The 20282-nt window shown below is 36.5% G+C and overlaps 1 long non-coding RNA gene across 1 annotated transcript; it reads left to right on the plus strand.

The window, feature by feature from the left end:
* The first annotated feature begins 6398 nt into the window (after positions 1-6398).
* On the plus strand, positions 6399-18870 carry LOC145681648 (uncharacterized). The gene is made up of 4 exons (XR_014130849.1): positions 6399-6695; positions 14755-14915; positions 16635-16811; positions 18789-18870. It is a non-coding gene; the product is annotated as an uncharacterized LOC145681648 (long non-coding RNA).
* Positions 18871-20282: the final 1412 nt, after the last annotated feature.

The following is a 20282-nucleotide window of genomic DNA, read 5'->3' on the forward strand; positions in this document are numbered from 1 at the left end:
TCCCACATTTGTAAATATTATGTATCTGGGATGTGAGAGCTGTTATCTGTAATAAAAACCTCCTACGTTTGACAATCCCGTAACATTTTTTTCAAAGATCGTGCATCATTTTGTAATTTGTGCGCAAATTTTGCTGTAATAAGGTGTGCGTTTTTTTAATTATCTTTATGGATCACGCATCGTTTTGCGGAATATCATTACTGTAAAACGTTTTTTTCAATAAACTCATAATTATAACAAATGAGGATATATGTAACTCGGACATATTGACAAGTGAGGAGACTCACTGTAAACAAGTACCCCGAATAGTGAGAGGTATAAAGATGCACTTTAATCAAGCATCTCGTTAAAATAAGTAGAGAAAAGTATTTCAAATCGTTCTGCAATCTCCTCGCAGTAACCCCTGCCACCTATAAATGTTATTGGCTAACTGCAGACCATTTCAAACCAGAAGACTTTTGTAATTTTAATCACCATATTGGATCCACCATTTTGTATTTTCCAATTTTAACGTCAGATTCTGAATCAGCTGTCCTGAAACCCCCATGGCAGTATGTTTTTCTACATTAAATAATTGTTTTCTGTCTACGCTTCAAGACCACTTCTAACGTTCAAAGTTTGTTTCTACTCTACCAACGCCGAAATAAAAAAAAATACGTGTCGACTACTTTTCGAAATTTTACAAATCTACAAAGTTTCATTCAAATCGGTGAGTTTCACTTTCGTAAGTCTCCTTGTGAGATAAACGACTTATCCATAAATGTTTAATCTGTCTCTGGAATTACCATTTTAGATTAACATTTATCTAAATCATGTATTTTATATAACGTTTGATAACATAGTGCTTTTCTCAATATCCACTATCGCTCCTGTGCCCTGGAAAAAATAAGTTGTTTTACGTAATATTTTGTCATGCTGAAGTACATGGACATCTCATGTGCTTCTGCAGCTTGATTGTTTAGTTGGTTCGGATTTTAACCTGCCTTTTGAGCACTGAATAATTTGACACAATGTTCCGCCTTATCGTTGTCTTAATCCCTTCAGTTCCCACCCGGACTGTTGTTATTTCAGTTGAGCTTTCCTTTCACCAGCGAAGCTACAAGAGATGTGGACCTACTGTTTAACGCGGCAATCGAACCACATGAGCTCCCGCCGTGAATCAAATTCGCGTCTTGCGCAGAACGTGCATATGCCTACTATATAACAAAATTGTCAACTTGTGAGGTGGAAGTGGTCGGAACAGACTCACAATCTATATCGTTTTTTGAATTTGTATCCGAGATCTGGAATTGAATCTAAATTGGAGATACAGTTCTTGTGATTCAGCGTGTTAGTAAACAAGTAGTTACCCGCCTCTTTCCGGAATTTGAATCATATCAATATTAGTAAATGAAAAGTATTGGTAAGATACCGAAATAGAACATTTATATTTCTTCACAGGTAATTTCAGTGAAATTAGGGTTGCCACCCTTTCGGAGTTTGCCGTTAATGTCCGACATTGTGTGATTTTTCAATGTCAAGACGTCATTTCAATTATTTTTGAATAGTCTGACATTTAATCATATTTCTATTTGTTCAATATTTTGCTTGAAACATTAGTATGTTTCTTAATTGCGTTAGAAAACTGTCCTTCATTGGTTTGTAATCAACTCTTAATTAAAATTTATTCTCGAAAATGTGTCGAAGTCCAAAGTTCAAATTTGATCTCATCTAACTCGGGAACTAAAAGCCTGCCTTTGTCAAGATTTACAACTATGCCAAATTTGATTCAGACCAAAGAGTTCGGTGGAATTTGTACTGTATAACTCCCTTTGATCTTTCATAAAATAATCAATGAAAGACGAAACAATAAATGACGAAAGTTATGTAAGTAGTTATATAAGCATAGGCATATAGCATATAGCTTAGGCGTAATAACTCATTATGTGTCCATTATCTTATATGAGTTCTTAGTCTAGAATGAAAATTTAACTCTTGCTGAAGAGTAGTGATGGGCATTTTTCAGAATTAACAATAGCATTGAAATTTCCAGTGAACTCTATCATCTTTATTTTGCGATTTCAGCAGTACGGTAATGCAGTGAGTAAAGAGAGTTTTCTCTAATCAATGCTTAGTGTTAAAAAAATACTAGTTTATACAGTCAGCTACGGGATCGGTCATTGTCCTAAAATGTACGTAGTTTTATGCACATGAATTATGAAGAATTTTACAAATACTTGTTGCAACAACATAATCCATTACTTCGGTCAAAAAATGCTGGCTGGGGCAACTACAATTCTGGTTTAAGAACCAATGCAGATTCAACATCATCCACACAATTATAAGGCAAAGGTTTTCAAATTTATATCTAAAAAAGTCCAGCTTTTTAATAAAAAGTTAGCTATTTTCTGATTAAAATGTCCACTGTTTGACAATTTCGTTGTAATAATCTTACAAAATCGTAGAAGAAAAAATGAAATGAGAACTAATTTTGACCAGTTGGTAAGTGTATTTATATCCTATAGTCCAACCAAAATATCAAATGCAGACGTCCCACTACCGCATCAGTAAAAAAAAAAAGCATAATAAGAAATCACAGTATGAGGGCAGATAATAAATAATTAACACGAATTTCGATAACTTTTGGGATGAACCTGATAATGAAAGCACATGCATCAACACCAGGACCGGATTAAGGGAGGGACTTAGTGAGGCGTCTAGGTGAATAGGGTCCTCCAATCTGATCAAAATTTCAAGTGGCTTTCTAAAAAATAATGATGAATATATAATCATCATCATAAAATGAAATATGACCAAAAATACTAAACATATTTCATTAACTTTCCTAATGTACTTTGAGAGAAATTTATTAGGTGAACTCAGCAGGACCCACATATTTTTTCTATCTCCGGTCCTCCAAATAGGTTATGCCAGCCCTGACTAACACCTTACGCACTACGGAAAAGCATTAGAAAAATGAAAATATTTCTATTCTTTTTAAAGTTATCTATCTTAAAGCAGACTCTTAATGAGTTATCTTGAAATACGAAACTGAAGTGACGTTTTATTAAAACAAAGATTCTTCTTCTCTTGTAAACTTTAAAATTCCTTGCACATAGCACGAGTGCTCCAAAGTTCAAACAGTGGAGAGAGTTAAATTGATTTTGCTATGTATTCTTATAACTGTGTGGAACCTGGGTACATCATTGCGGTCCAGAGTCCAATCAACATAGCATGCAGTGGCAGCAACATGATGTCCACCCCTCAAGAAATTCAAGATAAGGCAATCAGCTGACAAGATTATGGCAACATTTTTTTCCTGGGAGGAGGTATAGTAAGGGCATATTGTTCATTGATTATCTCCATGATCCAAAGACAATTACAAGTGACTATTATTCACAACTGATTCCAGAGAACGCAGAGGGATGGTACGTATGAAAATGATGCTGCAGCAGGACAATGCTTCTACTCACAAAAGTCACCTTACCTCCCCCGCTATTACCGATGCTGGGTATGAAATGCTTGAGCACCCTCCCCATTCTCCAGATCTTGCCCCAAGTGACTTTCACCTGTTTCCCAAGATTAAGTAGCACACGCGAGGAACAATGTTTGCCAACGATGAGCACGTTATGCAGGCTGTCGAAGAATGGCTTCCAGTATAGCAAGTCAAGGGTTTTTTTTTTTAAAAAACTGGTATTTATGCTCTAGAACAGTTGTTCTCAAACGTTCCGATAACGCGGACCACCTGTTCATTCGGAAAGTGATCTGAGGACCCCCTTGCAATGCTATCTGAAATATCATATGGTATTACAAAAATATACTAATTAAAATTATCACTGACAAGAAAAATATCAAGAAAAATAATGTAATAAGTAATTTATTCTAAAGATCATCAAAAGATCATCTAAAGATTGTTCTAGGGAAAGGCATCAGATGTTGCAATGCTGTTTTTAAGACAACTCTTCATTCTCACAAAGCACACGCAACCAAAAGCTACAAAGCTCATTTTTTTCTTTGAAAACGCTTTTCCATGAGTTATCGCACGATAGTTCCAATAGCTGTTCTTGTTCTGTGTTAGAAGGATTCATAATTTGTATGTCATGGGTTTCTACATTAGTGAAAGGATTTTCAATCCAACCATTACCAGGTTGTGGGGCAGAAAAGTATTCTCGAAAGCTTGCAGCTAATGCTCTCAAGTGTTCTACAAGTGTTTTATGCATTTCAACAAAGAGGTTTTCACCTGAAAAATCAATAAAATCCTTGATCAGTAGAAATGATGAATAGTTATTGTTTTGTACTCTTACCGCCAACAGCTACAGTTTTTTAATATTAAAAATATTCTTGCATAACTGATGTGAATTCCACTTTATTACATTTCAGTTTCTACGTGTCGTGGACCACCAGGGGTCCGTGGACCTCACTTTGAGAACAACTCTCTAGAACATTGTTGAGATAAGTGCACTATAGTGAAAGCGGGCTATATGGGAAAATGGAAGATCTTTTATATCAGGAATTAACGAACACTCCTCGTAATATTATTAAACACTGCTACATTGCCTAATTCACCTAAATATATCGATTTTCCACCCTATAGAACGTGAGGGGGGTCGGTTGACAACTCCTATGCATGAAATTTTGCCTCTGTCGTCTCCCGCGCTGTATGGAGAATATCTCACGAGATACAGTATCTTTAGATTTATTTAGGATGATGTGTTTTTGCGAAACCAAATCATTCAGCACGTCTTCAAAGTTTGGCAATATTGATGGTGCAGTTTTGGTGTTTGACGTTTCCTCAAGCATGCGTTCGAAAGACGGCTCCACGAATCGTATACCGAAATCTTTCGATGTATCAGAGGTAAAGCAAAATATTTCTGTGATTGGTGTAGAACCCAGACTTTGCGAGTCGTTATGGTCACTGCGTTATGGTCACTGCAGCATGAAAACATTCTTTGATCCAATACCGCAAACAATAGGAGTGCAGACATGACAACGCCTTACCAAAATAAACAAAAGTTTCCAGTGCATCACTAAGGTCTGGCGCTAATATTAATTATGCAGCAACTTGGTACAGTGGTGACGGAACCGATTTTGTGTTATTCATCTGTAGACTAGAACAGTGATGGGAAAACTACGGCCCACCGGCCAGATACACCGGCTGAATCCTTCTATCAGGTCCGCAATATAAGTCCTGATCTACAGAATTTAACTTCACTTCTGAAAATCCGTGAATCCAACTTTAATCAATATTGTGAGAAATTTGTAGAAATGTTGTACAAATTTCATTTACCACTTCCACTTTATAGTCTTTCAGTCATAGGACTTTGTATTACAAGAAGTTTTTTTAAAGAACGTGCATAGGCTACATAATTGTTCTTTTTTTTTTGAATATTGGCCAGTCAAAGTGTTTTACTTTTTTTTCTTTTGGCCTTTTCCTAACAGGGGCGTCATTTAGGGGGGGGCAGGGAAGGGCATTTTCCCCCCTTGAGTTTGAGATGTATATAGATTTTATCAATAGAATAGTAGTAAATCAGTGAAAAACGCTAAATTTTACTTATATCAAGGGGTCTTGCCCCCCCCCCAAGCAAAATCTGAAATGACGCCCCTGCTTCCTAAATAAGTTGTCTCATCACTGGAATAACACCCAAGCCGTGTGCAAAACAGTTTCAAGGTTCACCCCCCTCCAGGCGTGTCCAGGATCGTTGCTACCACCTGCTTGCTTGTTAATATTATTAGCACTGTAGGTTACTTAATAGTATGCATGCTTGCGATAGAAGAACACAAATTTATCGAACTAAACAATTGTAGATTTCAAAAAAAGTTGGATCATTATATAACAGTTAAGTAGCAGTTGTTATCAACAGAGAACCATTATGGCTGTCACGTTTTGCTTCTCATCGTTCTCTGTAACTAGACCCGACACAAAGAATGTATTGGTTTTATTATATTTAAGTCTGATATACGAAGGGCGTTCAAATGGAAAGGTGAAAGATGACACTGTGGGTATAATCGGTCTTTGCTCAAAAGTAATTACCAGACGGCTGAGCACAACTATCCAACTGTATTATGAGCCGAAGGTTTCTCTGTTCCCACACTGAGAAAAATAATCAGTAACAAACTGGAGGTTAAAGGACAATTTGGCTGCTAGAACCACTTAATAATTTGCAGTAGCCCTTCTGAGACAAAAAGGGTTACTTTTACGAGGTCACCAGTAATCAATCGAATAAGGTTGCTGGAAAATGCGTAGAAACAACACAGTGTTTGCTTGTTATTAACCTATAAAGTAGGTTAGAAAAAGGTAACCAATTTAAGAAGGTTAATTTAATTTAAAATACTCTGTTGTTATCAACCGATTTTCCGACAAAGTAAATTTAACCCTGTAGAACTTGTGTACTGGTAACACTGCATTGATGTTACTTTAACGAATATACGTAAGCTAGGCTTTATGTGATCTGTGAGTTGGTGGCCATGTTTTAATGTAGTGTGATGCATTTTCAATGTAATACAATTTTCAGTGTAAACCAGTGAAATGTTCAGACTTACTGTTATTCGTACTTTCACTAAAACCCTTACGGAAGAACAAGAAACGTAAGTCACGAAAATGGCGGAAATATGTGATGACTTGACGGGGACGTCAAAACCACAAAGCGAGAATGGAGAGGAAATGAGAAACCTGCTGTCATCGTGGGGCCTGAAGGAATACATATTACGCTTTGAAGGTCAGTAGGCTTGTGTATAGCCCGCTCCCCCAGTTCTTTGTCACCGGAACTGGAAGAGTCACTACTACTGCTACTGCTACTACTACTACTACTACTACTACTATTACTACTACTACTACTACTACTACTACTACTACTACTACTACTACTACTGATACTACTAATACTAATACTATATCAAGAACAGAACCCAACCAACCCCTGCGGGGCTTCTAACCCGTTCCTACTACTACTACTATTGCTACTAACTACCACTACTACTACTACTACTATTGCTACTAACTAACTACTACTACTGCTACTACTACTACTATTACCGCTACTACTACTACCGCTACTACTACTTATACTAAAGCTTCCTTACTGCAAGATTTACATCTTAAATCTTTATAACATGCGATTCCGATTCATTATGAACTCGTATGAATCGTTATGATTCATTATGATTCGTTAAAAATCACTGGGGGGAGCGGGGTATACTCAATCCGGTCAGTACATATGAATATTTAATTGGAGTATAAACTAAAGTTCGGCCTTTGTAAGTAACTTAGGCCTAAACAACAAAAACCGTAGATAATTTTCTTAGAGAAACTTGGACAATTTTACATAATGCTTAGTGCCAAAATCTTTATTGTGTTTCTTTAGTATTTAGTATTTCTTTAGTAACCTGCCTTGGACTATATCCACTAGGTTATATAAATAGGTCTTGTTTGACATGTGACCGAGAACCACCAAATATTTCAAAAAAAATATAAATAAATAAATAAAATAAAAAATAAAATAAAAGCAAGAAACGAAGTAGTGATTAAACGCTCTTGTGTACAGGTTTACTTGTGGCGCTCTACTAGAAAATCATTGCTGAAAACTTATAGTTCTTTCACCAAATTCCTTAGCATTGTTCCTTACAAGATTTACACTGGGCGACATGAAAGTATCTGCCTTGGCATAAGTAAAGTTCAAGGAGACTCCTAGAAATAATTGTTGAAAATTATAATTCTTTCATAATTTACGTATAAATATGGTTTCTGGGTTATGAGAACTAGGGCATTCGTGCCGTATCGCCGAACCACTTTGAAAACTGAAGGAAAACACCAAAATTTATTGCTTTTAGTTATATATTGTTGGATTACAGTAAGTTACCTTAGATTACGCTACATTGGGCGTGCAGTATTACTTAAATACGGATCCATAGTATAAGTACCAGTAGTAGTAGAAACAGGAGTGAGAGTAGTAATAGTAGTAGTAGGAACGGGTTAGAAGCCCGGCAGCAGTGACGTACTCAGGAGGCCGGACCCCCCCCAAATCCGGACTTTTTTGTAAATTTAGTTTAATTTTAGGGGCAGTTTTACAATTTTTAATATGATTTAGCTTGAAATTGTTTCCTCCCCCCGAAAAGCTTTGGACCCCTCCCAAAATAAATTCCTGCGTACGTGCCTCCCCGGCAGGGATTGGTTGGGTTCTTTTCTCGATATGAAATGGGTAAAATAAAGACTTGCCAGATTTTTTTCTGTACATTTTACATTTATGGATCTGTATAGTGAAACAAGTGTACCTCTCCGCGAAATAGTCCATCCGCCTCCACATACAGTGCCGCTAACAACATGAAAAACAATCAACAAATATAACCACTTTCTTAATTTTTATTATTCCCTTATCTGCCTTGTACTCATTCTTACACACTTTAATGAATTCTCCAATTGACGCGGTAAAATTCCTAAAATTGGGCGGCGATACTGCACTTAACCCAAAACTAAGGTGCAAAACACAAATCAACCTGTGCTGTGAAGCCACTGAACAGCACGAGTGCTATTTAAACGCATAATCGTAGGGCGAAGCTGGTGGACTTACGTGGGTTTCGTCTAAAAAAGCGATGGTGACTATGCGCACAAGTGAAAGTAGTGGAAAGAAGTGCGTTTTGATAAATGCGAGTTTCAATAACACTTGTCCTGGTTATACAATTGTCCACTTGTAAACATAATATATAGGTTCTGTATACTGTGCAGAAGCTGACTGATGTATCGCCAGACCAATTTTTAAAATTTACAAGGTGCAGTTTTACTATACGGATTCATAGTTTGTAAAATGCATGGGAAAATGTGGGGAAATTTGCTATTTAATGTCAAGAACAGAACCCTACGAACTTCTGCGGGGCTTTTAACCCATTTCTACTCGTATTGCTGCTACCCCTATTCCTATTTCTACTACTACTTATACTATGGATCCGTGTAGTAAAACTGCGCTCTTTACCAGATGAATTGAATTTATTTTGGTTTGTGAGGAAAAGTGAGTTTATGTCAGGTGATTGAAATAGTTGAAGAATTTTTTTTATGTAAGCAGCACTATATATGGAGGTGGAAGGGACTATTTGCCGGAGATTTACACTTGACATGATTTATAGTTGACAGTGTGGAAATGGTGCGTAAATGACAAGATTGTGGCATAGTGTTTGAGTTTTATCGAGTTTTACAAAAATAAACGAGTGTCATTTGTTGAAATTGTCTGAAAGGCATGGTCTACTACACAGGCGAACAGTTTGTCGTAAGTGTAAAAACGAATTGAAACTACAGAAAAGAAGAGGAACATCTAACCAAACACAATCGAATGTGACCTATGTAGTGCATTTTGGTATTGTTTGGATGATATTTAGGCTGTTATCTCTCAATAAGCTGTGCAACTCACAAGCCATACATTTTACGACATGTAAAGTGTTTTCCCACTATCCTCTCTTATGCGTATGCCCAACGTCAGACGCATCCTCTCACGTCCGCTTGGGGCCCTCCTGCTGCGATTCTGCCCAGACTGGGTTAGATGGCATCCATACTTTTTAGTGGCCACCTAGCAAAAGTTGCTTTGTGTTTTATGCCATACATCCATTCTGTATTTCGAACAGTAATCACTAGCAAGTGAACCGGGGTGACAGCCTACTATTTGGTGAGAGACTAAATAATATAACTTTTTTTTCTATTTCCGTGCGGTCCGCCGCGGTGGTAGAGACTTCACCTCTGATGCTTAGGGCCCCGGGTGCGATCCCAACCCCCTCCAAGTGAACTTTATGGTGGACGAACACGCCACCACCACCGACCATGTTCTATTGACCCCAGCATTGTGGACTATCACTCGGCATCGTAGTTTCCATTACAGCAAGCTCCGACGCAGGACAGGCATGAGCATTCTATCCTTTTCCTCCCTGCAAGAACATTCATAGAACATCCAAGGAGCGCTGGCGTCGATGTTGAAGACTTCGTTTCAACAGACCAAATACGCAAAACTCCATTGGACTGACATCTGGGCTTTTCACAGGAATGTCTTAAGCGGGATGACACGAATTCCTAATTCTTCTGCCACTTTCTCATAAAACGTAGTGATGTTCTTGCGGTATGATTCGAAGGATATCCATCTGGATCATCACATGGTTGGCGTATATCCCATACAATTGAGATTTCTCTCCGATAGGTAAATGTCAGAATGGATTCTTGGAAGTATCTGGAGTTTACCTTCACTTCTTTTTGACCTGCGTATCATTAACATACTCTCATATCAACCATAAATCCATGAAGGAAACTCCCTGCACTGGCAAATAAAGTTGCTGCGCTCATAGCCGTTTACGTCACAGTATGTGATCCTCTGAATCTGACCACCAGCAATGAGATGGACGTATGATTCATCCATTGTGATAACTTTCTTTCATTTGGTACTCGCCAGGTACTTTCCTGCAGTTCGTCTTATGTTCGGCAAAGTGACGAGGAAAAAGATGATGTACACGGGCCTTCTGCACACTTCAACCTGAGGCACTTGCAAATTATTTTGTTCACTGTTGAGGGTGCGATGTGAAATTCTTGACCCATATCACGTTGAGCCCGGGAATTTTCTTGGCACTTGACGGATCCCCCTTAGCACTACGAGTGTCACTTTGCTTGCAGTCATTCTTGTAGTGGTTCGTGGGTGAATGTTTAGGAAGGGCTAAACATTCACCCTTGTATCCTCTTTTATGTAACGGGCCACAATACAGAGTTCCCACTCACCTGGAAAACTTGGAATAGTCAAGGAAACATGCTTAGCACTAAAAAGTCCTGGAAAGTCAGAGAATTTCACTAAAATGTCTGAAAACCTGGAAAAATCAGGGAATTTATAACTTATTGTTTAAATTTCATTTAGCTACAGCATGAATTTCTTATATAATGACAAATGCTTGAAAGAGGTGGCAACTCTTGCTACTGGAGCCAGTGGTTTAATATTTCCACTTTAAAAAGCATATATGTAACAGGGCATTTCCTGGGTTAATGCAGTTGAAAAGTCAGTCTTCTGCACTTTTACATGATTTTTTTAAACTATTTTCCTTGGTACGAAAGTGGAAAAAAAATCTCTATAGTGATGCATGATTCTTGAAAATAGATAATAAAGTGTGCATTATTACTATGTGAATGTACTTGCTTTCCTGGGATGGAAAAATAATGTTAGATCGTTTTTGAAATCACTTGGAAGATAATGTGCCAACTATGTTCAAAGCAGTGAGAGAAAATAATACATTGCATTTTTTTAATGAATCTTTATTTTCGTGCAACTATGATCTTTATTTTCTCATGGAATTATGATATATTTTTGTTGTTTCTTTTATGATAGTAATCTATGCATGTGGATAATCTATTTCATGGTGATTGAAATCCACTTACTGTATCTTTTAGATTTGGGCTTGGTATTAGTTGATCCTCTTACTCTTTGGTAATCAAAATCACATCAAGAATTGACAATTCACTTTCAAAAATTAGAACCCGCAATAAATAAATAAATAAATAAAAACATGAATCGTCCCATTTCTTTAGTTTTATATTGCGATATTTGATTTTGGTGTTTTTAAAGCAGAGTTTGTTAAAATGTTATATAAGCACAGTAAAAATAAAGGGGACTTAATTGCACGAATTATTAATTATTATGTCCTGCTGCTGTAAATGACCGAACCAGAGAGTAGAGCTTTATCTGTCTTGAGTCATTGACATTTATATTAATTTTAATCGTACTTTTAATTCAATTGCATACAATTGTTTTTTTCTTAGGCTCTCTTCTTCTTGTAGGCATCGTTTAAAATACTATGGGTGTCTTTTTTGTTTCTTGTTCAGACTATACATAATCCGAAGTATTATAATGATAGGACCAAAGGAACGACCTTAGAACGAAAGGATTACCGTCAACCGGGGTTACTATGAACAAAAAGTCGGAAAATGTTTGTAATGTCCATAAATCATACAAAAGTTGCAACAATTCGCTTCAATTATACAGGTTCATATTACATAGTTCTTGTACTTTACTTATATAAGTAAAATGGAGCAATATAATTGAAAGAAAAAATACAAAAAAAGTATTTAATGGAACCATGTCTTAGAGTAAAAATTTATGTCCACCCAAACTCTTTACTGTGGAGACCTGGGTTATATATTTGTGGAGCTCTAGTATTTTTTAATAAGACTATGTTGTAAGTTTCCCATATACATAAAAAAATTAAAGAAATAAAATATGACTATGAATAACATTTTTTTGCACTTTTTTGTAAAAAAATTGGGGCTAATTTGAACATATCTCTGTTGGGAAGTGTTTCAATGTTATGAAAAATGAGCAGAGGTTAAGTTCCTCCGATAGAAGGATCATAGTGAATTTTATTGGCCAGTTCGAGATGGCTTTGATAATGTGACATACGCCGACATAGTGTTGACACTTCCTGAGCCAAACATGCTAAGTTCGTGAAGATCAGGCATCTTTTCCTTTGATAAAGACCTGATTGGACAGTACGATATCACAGAGTAGAGCTACATGCAAGTGAATCACAAAAATGTACATATTTGTAAGTATAAATTTAGTTTCATAGTTTCACGTTCATTTAAGGACACGAGAACGGGCAGCAAATTGCCTTTTTTTCACGATTTTCAACATTTTTTTACGTGCGATTTTTCAATGCATTTTAGGAAATTTTGGACATTCCATACTTGGTGGGTATGTCAACAGCCATAAACGAGCAGTTTTATTATTCTTATGGATGTTTGGAAGGATTTATGCATGGAAGAGCAAATTCAAGTTTTCTAGGTGAATTGTCTCAAATTTTCGTTTTTTAAAAATAGTAATTATTAACATATCTCTGGTTAAATTATACCTACGTGTTCAGTGAAACCCTAGCTATTTTTCTGTCACAATGAAGCCCCTGAACTCCATGGCAAACAAGCTATAAGCAGTTGAAATTGTTGTTCATAGTAACCCCAAACCCGAGGTTACTTTGAACACTTAAAAAAACTGGTTACACCTGATTTTTTGTAAACCTTATTTTTTGATAGCTATAAACCATGTACATATTTGTAGAGTGAAAAATATTAAATATTCCTTTTAGTTTTTAAATGAGTACAAAAATACTAAAAATTTGTTCAAAGTAGCCCCGGTTGACGGTATTAACAGATACACCAGTACTGGTGAAAATATGCAGTATTATGGCTCAGTATTACAGGTTTAAAGAAGTACATTTCTTAATTAAAAAGAAGTTTTGTTTCTTTTCCTTCATGTGTAAATTCTATTTTTCTATGCACCGGTACAAATATGTGCTACAGAATGGTGTACCTGGAAATTTCTGAGAAGTGACCTGGAAAACCTGGAGAAGTCAGGGAATTTCATCTTGGAAAATGAGTGGGAACCCTGCAATAGTTTCTGCAGTAGTCTCTCCGAGTGTTAAGCTATTCTCTTGATACTATTTCACAACGTGTAGGTACGAAAACTAGGACCATTATACATCGAAAGTATGATGAAAACAAATCAACATTAACATCTGTAGAAAGCCACTGGCGACTGCCCTGAAAACCTTTTTGAGGAGAAAAGAATCATCATCAACTTGGAAATTTTAAGCATTCAACTTCTTAATTTTTGATCTTTATTAACGACATTTCTATCAGTTAGTAATTCAGTAACAAAAAAGAATTTATTCTCCATACATCTGATCCATCATTTAATCGTGGAATAAGGAAACTCAAAACAGGAGCGTAGTCAAGCAAAATTCTTTTTGTAGCTGTTTCAGCAGTGACATCTGTTCTTCAATTGTGATTTTCTGCAGATAGTCGCACATTAGCTGATACCTCCAGTAACATTGTCACTTGTTTAAGAATAGTGACAGGGTCAGTGATTTGTCATACAATATTAAATGTTATTTCTGGGGAAAGTACAACATTTTAATTGCTGCTTACTGTAATAAGATAAATGAAGGCAAGCAGATTCTTAACTTTGATGAAGTTAAAAGTTTTACAGTATCAGTGATAATGAAGATATATAATCTCGTCTTTAGTTCCAAATTTATGACTTTAATGTGAAGAGTTCACTTTCATAACGATTAATGAGTGATTTAAAGTACTAAGAAAACTATTTTCTGAAATAGGCTTCAATGTATTCGACTTCAATAAAATTATTAGCTATTTAATTGAAACTTAAGACTTTTAATTCGAAAAAGGAGTGAAACATAAAAATAATAAAACTTTTTTATACTCAAACATATGTAATAATAAAATGATTTGTTGTATATTAAAGATGTTCTCATACAACAATAACGTAACTCGGTTTATGTATGACTTTTTCTTAAAATGTTAGACTCTCTGCTGCCGAGTTATAGTTTTGCGATCTGGATGTTTTAAAATCATTATTAAAGCGTTTCTCAGTTGTTTGTTCATTCGATTTTTTTTAATTAATTGGTTTCTGTTTTAGATATGTGGATTTAGTGTTGAACTTGTAGCTTCAAAATAATGTCCCAAAGATTTCCCAAGAAACTGCGATTCCCACCATAGGATATACGGCAGGATTTATTTTCTTTTCTGATTTCACTTTGGGATAGCAACCATTCTGTTGTAATATAGATTAAATAAAAGTTAACTGTTTCGAGTGTTAATTGAATTCATCATAAGTGACTATAGTTTTGATCATTCTTACAGGTTTTCTTGTACAATTTTGTATCTCATTTTCACAAAGCCTTAAAAATAAAGTATCATTTTCTTAACTTTCACCTAAAAGGAAGCGACATGTACAAACTCACTTTTTCTTACAGAGAATGCCATAACTGTAGATACGATGGCTATTTTGACTGATAAAGAAATCAAGGAACTAATTCCGAAAATTGGTCATCGAGCACTCTTCCCACGAAATTGGGAAAATTGGAAACGCGACATGCATTCATTTCTTGATTGTGATCGTCCACTTTCTCCGCTAGTAAGCTATTATTATTTTCGTATTTCTTTATTTTATTACATAACGTAGTTATAAATGAGGTAATGGTACAATACTAGTACAATTTACATAGTGAATCATTACGACAAGCTGAAATCATATTTTCTTGTATGTTTTAAATTATAGAATATCAAAATTGATAAAATTAGGTGTGCAAATTATAAGAAATTATGGTAGTTTTTAATCATGTATTTAGTTAGAAGATAGTGAAGTCATTGTAGTCGTTGAGCATTCTAATTAGCATCGCAGGAGAATTATGTGATGCAGAAATAATTACATAAAACTTCCCCTTGTGTACTTGCCAATGTTGAAAAAAAAACTAAAGTTCGGATTTCGCAACTATATTAAAATATTTGAGTTACTTTTTCTCGGGGAACATGATCTTCGTAGAGTAAATTTCTACCTACCTCTTCCTTGAGTTTAGTTAAACTTCAAACTGCATAATTTGTTTTTAATAACAAACAAATCGCAGTATAGACTTTTTCTGATTTCCGCATTCAGTGCGCATACTTTCTCACGCATGTTTTTACCAATCAATTCATTTTTATGTTTAATAAGCTTGTTGGCACCTATACCTTGATCAACCCAACCTTTCATTTTGCTTGTGTAACCCCAAAGGACCCCAATGCCGAGGTTCAATAGTAGATTGATTATTGACACCAGTTGTCAGGAATAATGACTTGCGTTTCGAAGTTAAAACAATTTTAAGGAGTATATTCTATAGAATTTTGACGACGGTTCCCATGTTTATTAAACTTGTTACACTTTTCAGGAGATATGAAACAAGTAATTGAAAAGAAACATATTGAACTTCCTCTTAAGCAAGTCTTAGTCTTTATTTTGGAAGAATATTATCGTAATTCCACATAAGTTTATGAATTTCGTGTACCGTACTTGTAATCATCGTCATGTGTGTAACCACGTATTCCCATTTCTGTAGTAGGCAGAAATTATCTGTAACTTCAGCCAATATTCACAATATTTTTCTTCCTTAGCCTGTTATGAATAAATCAGACTGCATATTTCAAACTGTTGTAAGCATTTATTTCGGGGGGAGGGGGACGAAAAACTTATAACAAGTGAATAAACTTGATCATTTTCAGTTGAAGATCTCACTTTCTTCTATGTTCATTGTTTCATTTCGTGCTACTTTTAACTTCGGCACAGGATTTTCGTCAGGTGTTTCGAGTTTGCTATTTGTTATACTAAAATAGGAAAAAGTTGGGGTAAATTACTTAATTAGCCCCCTTATATTCAAGCGTCCTCTTTTCTCTCTCTCTCTCTCTCTCTCAATTTTCAGTTCCCACTCCATATTTGCAAAGTCAGTTCGAAATTTTCCCTTCATTCCAAGGTAAATCCTCTTCCCAAACTACAGATCTTCGCCAGAGCGATGATTGAGTGTATAAACTTCATACCAATGTAAGTGGTTTTGAACTAGTATATTAACATATAATAATAATAATAAAATAAATTTTTCATAGCACCTTCAACACTGTTTCTCACTATAACTGCATATATATTTTTAAGCAAAATATCTTCTTTCACAACAATCTGCGACTGTGAATCTTAGAGTAAGAAAAGAAAATTGGGAAAGAAATCTTTGTAATTATTTTTGTTATTGACAGCACCCTTTAGCTCTGTCACAATCAAAACAAAATGAAATAGGAATCATTTCTTCATACAATATTATATTGGTTTTAGGCCTCCCAAACAACTACATAATTTTTGACACATAATGAAGAGCTTGCTCCAGAACACGAAATATTGTTGCCATGTGATGACAATATATTAATGTTAGATGTAAGTGGAACTACAACACCAGTGGAAAGAGAGGTGTTTCCAACTCATCGGGAACTGCCACAAGATGATGAAAAATCGGTAAGACATTAGATATAAAAAAATAATTCTTGTTTGTATTACAATTCAGTACTTATGTTTTGTAAACATTTTTGTACAGTCCACAGCAAAAAACCTGCAACATGAACATGTAAGTTTTTTGTGAAACGACAAAGTCTTTTGCTCCAAAATAAATGTGCAGGGAAGGACGTCGAGGTTTCTCGTGGCGAGACTTGTGCCACTTAGACGTTATGTTGATTCCCTGCGCTGTTAGGCGTAGTTTCACAAACTTATATGCTCATGTTGCGGTTTTTTTTCTGCGGAGTGTACCATCCATTAAAATTAGCTACTAGCAATAGCCAATATGTTTCTTAGATCTTAAAACTGGGAATTTAGAAGAAAATACCTGCTTCCTTTTTAAAAATGAAAAATATCTAACGTCTAACGATTATGCACTGAGGCTAATGTAGGCACTGATGATGGGAAATGAATGAAATAGTGGAATGAAGAAAGTGGTAGGAAACGGGAAAATTCCGAGAAAACCCTATGCGCACGGTGCTTGTGTACCACAAAACTTACTTGGTGCGGGCTGGGATCGACCAATTTACCCCACGTACCAGAGGTGAACGCTCTTAAGAATAAGTCCCCATTTAATACCATTATATTTTTCGGAGTCAGTATATACATGTTGTTTCCATTAAACTCAAAACAATCCGTGGGACACTAAACTGAGAACAATTTAATCTAATCCCAAGTTTCCACTGTTAGAGATTGACACGAAGGGTAGACATATCTATCGTAACCACTTCTGACTGGCTTTTCACAATCCTTCAATGAAGTGTGGCTTTTGCGTGAGAAGGCTCGTGTCAATAGCCCGAAAGAGTGATGCATCAGACGTCTTCACTCAATGCCTGTGAACGGGTTGGCGTGAATGCAAGTTTCTGCTAACATGCGTTGAGGAAGAGGCATTAAACAAGAAGTTAGACTTAATGCCTTGTCTTGAAGCGCCTACATCGATTCTGATCAATTCCTTAGAAACTTGGAATGTCATGCCGATAAACAGGTACCAGGACCCTCTGATCTGAATTAAGCTTCGTATCTTTGGCAACACGATGTATGTTGAGCTTTTCATTGTACGAATATTCAGCAGCGCACTGCGTTTTGTGATGTTTGTAGCCGGTTTGCAATATTTTTGTGTGCGGCTTTGTCGCCGTGGACATGAGCGCGAACTTCACAAATTCTAGTTGGTATGCGACTCTTAGCAGACCAGGGAGTTGAGCTCTTTATGCCCCACAGGAATTATCTCACGCCTCGCCGAACTGTCATTTTCAGACAAAGTAAATCCAATTTACTAGCACAATTTTAAATGGCACTGTAACTATAGTTTATGGTCCCCTGAGGGACATTAACGTCCACGTTGAGAACCGGTGCTATAATTTACAAATGATAAAATGGAAATAATCATTAAGTCAAAGGGCCAACACTCTTTTTTTTTTCCTGCTTCTAATGTGACTACTAGCATATGATTTCATTCAAGGTAAATGCATAGTTATGCACCTCGCTGCGCACTAGCCCTGAAGAGTGCAAAAATGTCTCACCCAGTTAGCGATCTCTGGTCTAGGGTTAGAGCGTTGGACTCATGTATGTATGGTCCCGGTTTTAATATTCTGATGGAGAACCCCAAATTTTCGGCGTCTACGAAGCGTTATGAGTACACTTGGGTCATGAAATAAAAGACGTGATGGCCATTCGGTCTAGAAATCCCTACGTATACCTGTTGGAGGCAGGTGACGCAATGGGCTGACTACCTATTCGTCACTCAGGTGGACGTAGTTCCTCCAATCTTTAACATACAGCGTTGGTGCCGGTTGCGGGCCATAAGGTCTGTTACACTGTCTAGTTTGGTTTGGCTTTGGTGTGATGAAGTATATGTTCGATTGTAATAAATATACCTGATGTGCCACCGTCGTAGGCATTGAAGAGTATATTTTACAAAGCATTATGTTTGTTCTGTTTTAGACACTTCATTTACTTCTGGAAGCCAGTTTCAAGGGGAAAATTTTGCTCAAGAAAGACAGAAGTGTTGTAATGGAAGAAGAGTCACGGAGAATTTTGACAGAAATAATATGTACTAACATCCTTAAAGATGACCCATCAAAGGCTGTAACGACTCCCCCAAACGTACGCATTTTGGACTCAGGAAATTAAGAAGTTATTTCCTAGTGAGCTAGAATCTGTTTATTTTACCAGAACTTTCCACAGAAGTGAAAAGGAAATGGTGAATCGTGCTATAGGAAACCTACCAGATATGATACACAATCTTAAAAGAAAAGGCAGAGATAGTGGTCTAATTCCTCGTCGCCGGCTTTCTACATCACAACCTGTAAGTCCACGGTCACCATTATATCAGTCTTCAAGACTTAGCCCAAACATATTTTCTTCCTGGCCCGAAGAAATTGAGGCACAGGTAGAGGAAAACCTACAATGGTTAAGATATTGTAGTGAGCCTTGGCAGGGAGCAGAAAATAAATGGATGCAAACGACAAGGCAACGCCTATCCAGGCTTATGTCCGAAGATGATCCTTCAATTGCGGAATACTTACACGAGTTCCAGCCCCTCACAAAACCTTTGGGATACAAATTGGTAAGAAAACGAAATACATTTTTTAAAAATAGATTAGTATTGCAAATACAGGGTGAGGTAAAGTTCAGCACCACCCTTTATTTTTGTGAAAAGGCTTGCAAAAAGACGATGAAACTTTGGATGTGGTTAATTGGGGTGAGTGTGCACCAGTTGGTACTATTTGACATCATGACGGCCATCTTGAAATGCACCATTTTGAATTCAGGTTCAGTTTTCAGGAAGGAAGAGGGATATGCGACAAACAATTTGATACTAAAATGTTACCAGAAAATACGAATCTGAAGTTATTTTTCACCTAAATTTAACCACTAATAAAATTTTGTGAAGTAAACATTGCATATTGCACACCCGATGACTAGAACGGAACGGCAGTTGTAGCGTCCTTGGTAAAAAACCAGAAACGCAGTACCACACGTTTTCCTTAAGTTCCAGGTGTTAATCAGAAATCGATACTCCGTGTGTTGCACACAAACGTTATTCATACAAACTCCAACTGCAGCAGTACCTAATGAAGGATGACCCAGATAGGAGAATTCAACTTGCAGAATGGGTTGGAATCAAATGTAACGAGAATCCCACGTTTCTTCTGAGTATGTTGTTTAGTGATAAAGCACTGCACAGTTCCCCGTTTCCCTGACCTGATACCCTTAGACTTTTACCTGTGGAGCCTCTCAAAGCCCTTGTGTATCAAGAAAAAATCACTTATCCCCGACATTTTGAACAATGAATCAGGTACTTTGCGGATCTGTGACGCCGGAAGTGTTACTACGTGTCGATCAGTACTGAAAAAAGTCTTGCATTATGTGTAGCCCACACGGGGAACACATAGAACATATCTTGTATTAACCCATATGCAATGTTTACTTAAC

Source organism: Thermobia domestica, chromosome 3 (genome assembly GCF_964235325.1).
Source record: "Thermobia domestica chromosome 3, izTheDome1.hap1.1, whole genome shotgun sequence".
Classification (NCBI taxonomy): domain Eukaryota; kingdom Metazoa; phylum Arthropoda; class Insecta; order Zygentoma; family Lepismatidae; genus Thermobia; species Thermobia domestica.